Source organism: Marmota marmota, unplaced genomic scaffold (genome assembly GCF_001458135.2).
Source record: "Marmota marmota marmota unplaced genomic scaffold, marMar, whole genome shotgun sequence".
NCBI classification, from domain to species: Eukaryota; Metazoa; Chordata; class Mammalia; order Rodentia; family Sciuridae; genus Marmota; species Marmota marmota.
The window spans coordinates 3,669,540-3,675,695 of record NW_025999969.1 but is presented as its reverse complement, the minus strand read 5'-3'; positions in this window follow the sequence as shown (position 1 = coordinate 3,675,695).

The following is a 6,156-nucleotide window of genomic DNA, read 5'->3' as shown; positions in this document are numbered from 1 at the left end:
ATAGAACATTAAATGGCATAAATAAATCCGCAATTAAATTTGCTATTTTCTATATAAAATCTAAAGGAGGCTACCACTATAGACTGTAATGGATAACTAACCCAAGCTGGATGCAAAATAAACTAAGAACAGGGTTCTGAGAATTAGTGCCTGGGAAAGGGAGAGTTCCCCTCCCCTTTCTCCTCAGCAGTCTTCAGGGAACCTAGTTAATACCATCCACTCCTACTTTGGGGTTGTAATGATTTCCTCTAGGATCTAACTACTTTCCTTTGAAGTGTAAATGCTCCTGTGCTGGTTCCAGCCCAAGGGCTAGAGAAGGCCCTGTAAGAGGAGCCAGCTCTTCCTCCTTATTGCACTCTGCTTCTGCAAACATGCTTTCCACTTGAAACCCAGTGCACAACCAGGTATCCGTTAGACTAGGAAGCCTAGAAATGTTGTGAAAAACTGGAAAAAGGGCTCAGAATTTGGAGTCTGGTCTCCTCTGAGCCCACTGGTGTAAAATAATGTTTGAATTCTCCCACTCTTCAAATGTTTGACACTTCTTGTCTGATGCTCACAATATGGACCACTTTAGTTTGGAGAGCACCAGTTTGACAAAGTGCTCCCTTAAGCTTTCAGATGTACACATATCTCTAGTCACATATATGTGGAGTGTCTGGCAAAGCTGACTCAATTCATGTTTTAAAAATTATAGAAGAGAATGGATCCCCAATGATGCTTTCAAATTTATCTAGAAGAGAATGTCCCAGTGATACTTGTCTTAGGGGGGATATTTATATATTTGTTTTTCTTTTCTTTTTTTTTTTAAATGAAGACTTTTTCGACTTCAGATTTATCGCATTGTTATACAGACATGCAACTGATTTTTAAAAATTTGTTCTAATTAGTTATACATGACAGTAGAATGCATTTTGATACATTGTACACAAATGGAGCACAACTTTTCCTTCCTTTGGCTGCACATGGTGCAGTCACATCAGTAGTGTAGTCATACATGTATAAAGGGTAATAATGTCCATCTCATTCCACCATCCTTCCTACCCTCATACCCCTTCACCTCTCCTCATTCCCCTCTGCCCAATCCAAAATTCCTTCATTCTTCCCTCCCCCCATCTCCCATTATGGATCAACATCCACTTATCGGGTAAAACACTTGGCCTTTGGTTTTGGGGGTTTGGCTTATTTCACTTAGCATGGTATTCTCCAGCTTCATCCATTTACCTGCAAATGCTATAATTTCATTCTCCTTTAAGGTTGAGTAATATTCCATTGTGTATATGTACCACATTTTCTTTAGCCATTCAGCTGATGACAGGCATCTAGGAGGGTTCCATAGTTTAGCTATTCTAAATTGAGCTGCAGTAAACATTGACGTGACTGCATCACTGTAGTATGCTGATTTTAAGTCCTTTGGGTATTAACTGAGGAGTGGGGTAGCTGAGTCAAGTGGTGGTTGTGCCCTCACCACTTTCTGTGGTGGATGTGAGTTCAAAGACAGATAACTCTGCCTAGGATGGGAAAGAAAGGTAATCCTGTTTTTCCTGAGATTTCCCTGAGAAGAGGATAGAATAGGGAGGGGGAGAGAAAGAGGAAGAGAAAGAAACATGAGTGTTATGAAAATGAATTTCACTAGCAGAGCAGCAAAGGCTATTTAGAGCATTAAGTGGACCACTGCTGCAGTGAGACCGGAATGCAGGTCTATGTGATTCCAAAGCCTGAGTGTCTTCACCCACTTCACTCCCAGAGGAGAAGCCAAGAATGGTGTTTCAGGTTCCAGGTTGGAGCCTGTGCCAGGGGAGCCATCTTGGAAACCTGACTTAGCAGTTAGGTCTGGAAAGATTTCCTATATTCTGGGTACCAGGCTGCCTGAGAGGGATTATTTACCTCTATTTTCACATGTAAATTATCATTTGGAGCAGTATTGGACAGGTGTGGAAGACATCTTTCAGTAGGAGAATAGAAAGAATTCCCCCATTTAGAGGACTGGATAAACTTTAAAGACATGTTTGAGTCAAAGGGTCTGTAATTGCAAAAAGCAAGCTTGATCCCTTGGAGTTTATAGTTTAATGGGGGATATAGGACAAGCAGGACACTTTGTCCTTCAAAGCCCCACTACTGGTTCTGTGTCCAAGACAGCCTGTGTTCTGGGATCTTCTTGGGTTTAATGTGGCCTCTTTAGGGGACAAAACCATCCTGCCCCAACCCCAACAGAATATTCTGCTCTAGACAAACTCTGCTTTTATAACCTTTGGAACTGAGGGCATCTAAGTGAAGGCAATCCATACAGAAAACTCTGTGAACTTGGATTTGGAGCCATTCTGTATAGAATATTAGTTAAAAAGCCCTTAGGAATCAGCTTTCTTTCTTTCTTTCTTTCTTTCTTTCTTTCTTTCTTTCTTTTTTAAGGAAGAAAGAAAAGAAAAGTGAGACCCAGAGGAATGAAGTCTCCAGCCCAAGCTCACACAGCAATGTATAGTCAATACAGTACCCAGCATTGAGCTTGGCTCTTCTGCCCCATCCAAAAATAAATATTTTCCCCACTCTTTCTATTCTTTTTATCCTTTATCTTCAGAGTATGCCTTCAGAGAGTACCCTGACCACTGGATCCTTCAATATTCTGTTTTTCTCAAAATATAGACTGATCCCCTGCACTGCTTCATGATTTCCTTCTGCCACCGTTCGGTGTGTTCCCAATGGCATACACAATTGCTACTGTTGGCCTGGTCTTTGACATGGAGGCTGAAGAGAGGGAGGAGATTATGAGTAGGATTTGTAATTTAAGGACCAGAGCAAGCCCATTACCTTCCCCACACCAAGAAGGAAAAGACGAAAAAGCAGAAGACAGAAAAAGGAAATTACAAAACCTTTTGCAAACCCATGATACACTCAAACCACCCCAAGTACATTTTATATCCAAGCATTATAACTCCAAGATAATGGAATCGTGGGACTCTGTAGTTGAAAAAGATCATTCTGTTGAGACGCATTGAGGAAAACTGACTCATCTAAGGCATACAATGTGATTGTGGTTGTCTTCAGACTTTTTTCAACTGTTGGTGACTTTAACATAGGTTCGCTAAAGAACTGCTGAGAGATTGCTGTAAAACAGAAAAAAATCTCCAAAGAAAGAAAAACAAAAATTAATTCTGGAAAAGGCAGGCATAGAAAAATCTAGATTCTTAGTGGTTTAGAGCTGGAATGAGTCCACAATAGCATCTAATCCCAAGATCCCTGTTTTTTCAAGACAGACATTAGCAATCTGTGCTTTTACCTTTTTTTCAGGGCCTGGGTATGACTTAAAGAATCCCCCATATCACAGAGTTTCAGGAAACCACTACCAGATGCTTGGGAGATCCTTGCCATTCCTGCTATAGTCCAATTCCCTTATTTTACAAGTGGCAGAAACTGAAGATACGTCTGGTTTGACCAAGGTTTAATGATTTTGCAATCTGAAGGATGCCCCTGTTTTGGGAATATCATATAATCTATCACAAATAGGACTAACACAAAGTTTAACACTAAGACATTGTAGGCTTGGGAAGAAAGAAGACCAAACATGGATGATAAGGTTTGATGAAGATCAAACTAAATGAGGAAATGAGGCCCTGCCATGGCACTTATCTGTGTTATCATTTATTTCTAAAGCTCTCCTAGTTTGGCATGGAGAGATTCAGCTTGGTTGAGAGAGAAACGAGAGAGAGAGAGAGACTGTAAGGCAGGAATAATATTATTTACATTTTAAAATGCTTTTGACTATTTGGCATAAACTGTAGGAATTTATAGAGCAGATAGAGAAAAAATACTTAAGATGATGGAATGGGGAACATGTTTCAGCTCTTTGGAGTAGAGGGAGATGAGTTTGAACTAGGGCTCCCAGCTGTGTTCACAATGGCAAACTTCTACCTTTATCTTCCTGACCCTGAGAGAACCACTTTAATAAGTGGTAGAGTCAGAACTCAAATTTCTTTGATGCCACACTAAATCTCAGTAAAAATATATGTATTCAAAAAGAGTGAATGAGTTGCTAATGGTGGAGGAACAGGCAGGGGGCACAAGGAGCTATTTGGGGGGAATTCCAAGTGGATATCTTTACACTGCTCCTCTAAGGATTGTACTCTCTGGGGTCCCTGGGCACATGCAAGTGAAGCCAGAATTAGACAGGCAGTCAGTGTAGATAGGTAAATCGAGTCAGGTCGGATCTAGGAGGCCAATTTTGAGTGAGTCTGGGAAGTTGGGGACTATCCCCTGAGGGATCATATCAAGAACCTACCCCTGCTCCAACCTGTTGCCAAGGTAACCTGTCCCAGGAATTTCCTCTCCCTCCAGGAAGCTATAAGGTTGTTAATGTGTCCTTGTCTACTCAATCCTGCTCTTCCCCCTTCAGCCCACTGGTTTCCCACCTTTTGGCCACCCCACTGACATTCCTGGACCTAATCACATATGCAGGAAGGAGAAAGATAAGGGGGAAAAGACAGGAGAACAAACGGAGCCTGGGACATATAAAAAGGGCAGAACACCTCCCCTCTTGGGATACCATGATACCAGCTATGGTCCCCTTCTCCCTCGCAGGAGAAGGCTATGTTACTCCCTTTTAAATAAACCCTGCTTTATATGCTTGCCTCTGTGCTTCTCTAATGTTCAAACTTCAACATGTGGGGAAGCAGGTCTCGAATAACCGGCGGTATCATAAGTGTGGTCCACTGTACCAGTGAACACTACCTTGCCGCAGTCCGGCTGCAGCAAACTAACCGGGGGGTGACGAGCAACTTGTGTACATTGATACAGCAGGAGTGGGAGCCGTTTATTGTAGGACAGGAGGGGTATATATACATTCCACACAGCTTATCTTAATTAACATAAACTAGATACAGCAGTCAACCAATAAGGAATCTCCACACTTAATGGCTCGCTGGCGTTACTTCACAAACCACTCCCTCTGGCAAAATGCCAGGCGCCATCTTGACTTGTTTACAGACCCTAACACTACCTGTCAGCACCAGGTCAGTCCAGAGAGGAAGGAAGATGTCCGTATCTGAAATGTGATGGAAGGGGCTGCTTTTAGTCTTCACCATTGCCCCTACCTCTACATTATGGATGGTCACGACTATGTGTGACAGGAGTTAAGGAAAAGCACAATTAGAGAGTGGGCTTAAAAAATCAAATTACATATTTATCAGATGCATAAAATCCCCAGTCTTTATCCTTACTTTCAGGCAGGGCTCATTTCAGTCCAAATGACAGGCCTCCTGCCGACTCATTCCAGCTCTGAACTTCTGAGAATCAATTTTTCTACACCCTCTTTCACAGCTGATCAGTGCTTTTCTTCCCTATGGGATACTTCCTCCTTTCCAGCTGTCTCTCATTTTACCCATGTCACTTTTGTGAATTTATTCCATGAGTTAAGAGCACAGATCTAAAGTCAGTCTGCCTGTGCTGAGTGCTATTGACGCCACTTACCACCTTGGTGGCCTTGGCCAAGGCCATGAACTGTTGAGAGTCTCGGTTTCCCTCTATAAAAGTAGGGATAAAAATATTCCCTACTTCATGGGGCTGTTGTGAGTGACTTAAGAGTAGTTGCCAGCACTAGCAAATAGACGTGTTTGTTCCTCTTGTGGTTGCTATGTTATGTGTTTCTGTGAAGTTACCATAACATCCTTCTTAAACACATTGAAATTACAAGAGAAAATTATGAAGGCATATTTTAAAAATTATAGTGTAGGGAGAAAAAAAGTATAATATGCCTAGTATTCAGAGACCACAATAGTCCTTAGGAATCCAGACTGAGTCAAATATATATTCCTGTCATACCATGTTATCTACCCCTGCCCCACTCTGTGCACTTCCCTGGGCAGTTTCTTCTCCAGGACATATGCCCCAACCCTATCTAGGTGACGAAACATGCTGTGAAAAGTAAAGAAGTGAAACAAGGTGTGAAGTCTAGAGTCAGGTGCTGTTCAGGCCCAGAGATTATGTCTGCTAAAAAATATATATAAATAAATAAAACCCAAGAGAGCAAAAATCATCCTAAAATAAATCTACGAGAAAGAACCGAGGTAAAAATTTATAAAATTTCAAAGGGACAATTTGCTTCAGAATTTCTATGAAAACCTGCATGGCTTCAGGCCTCTTGAGGTCCATCACTGGGATGCTGGGGTC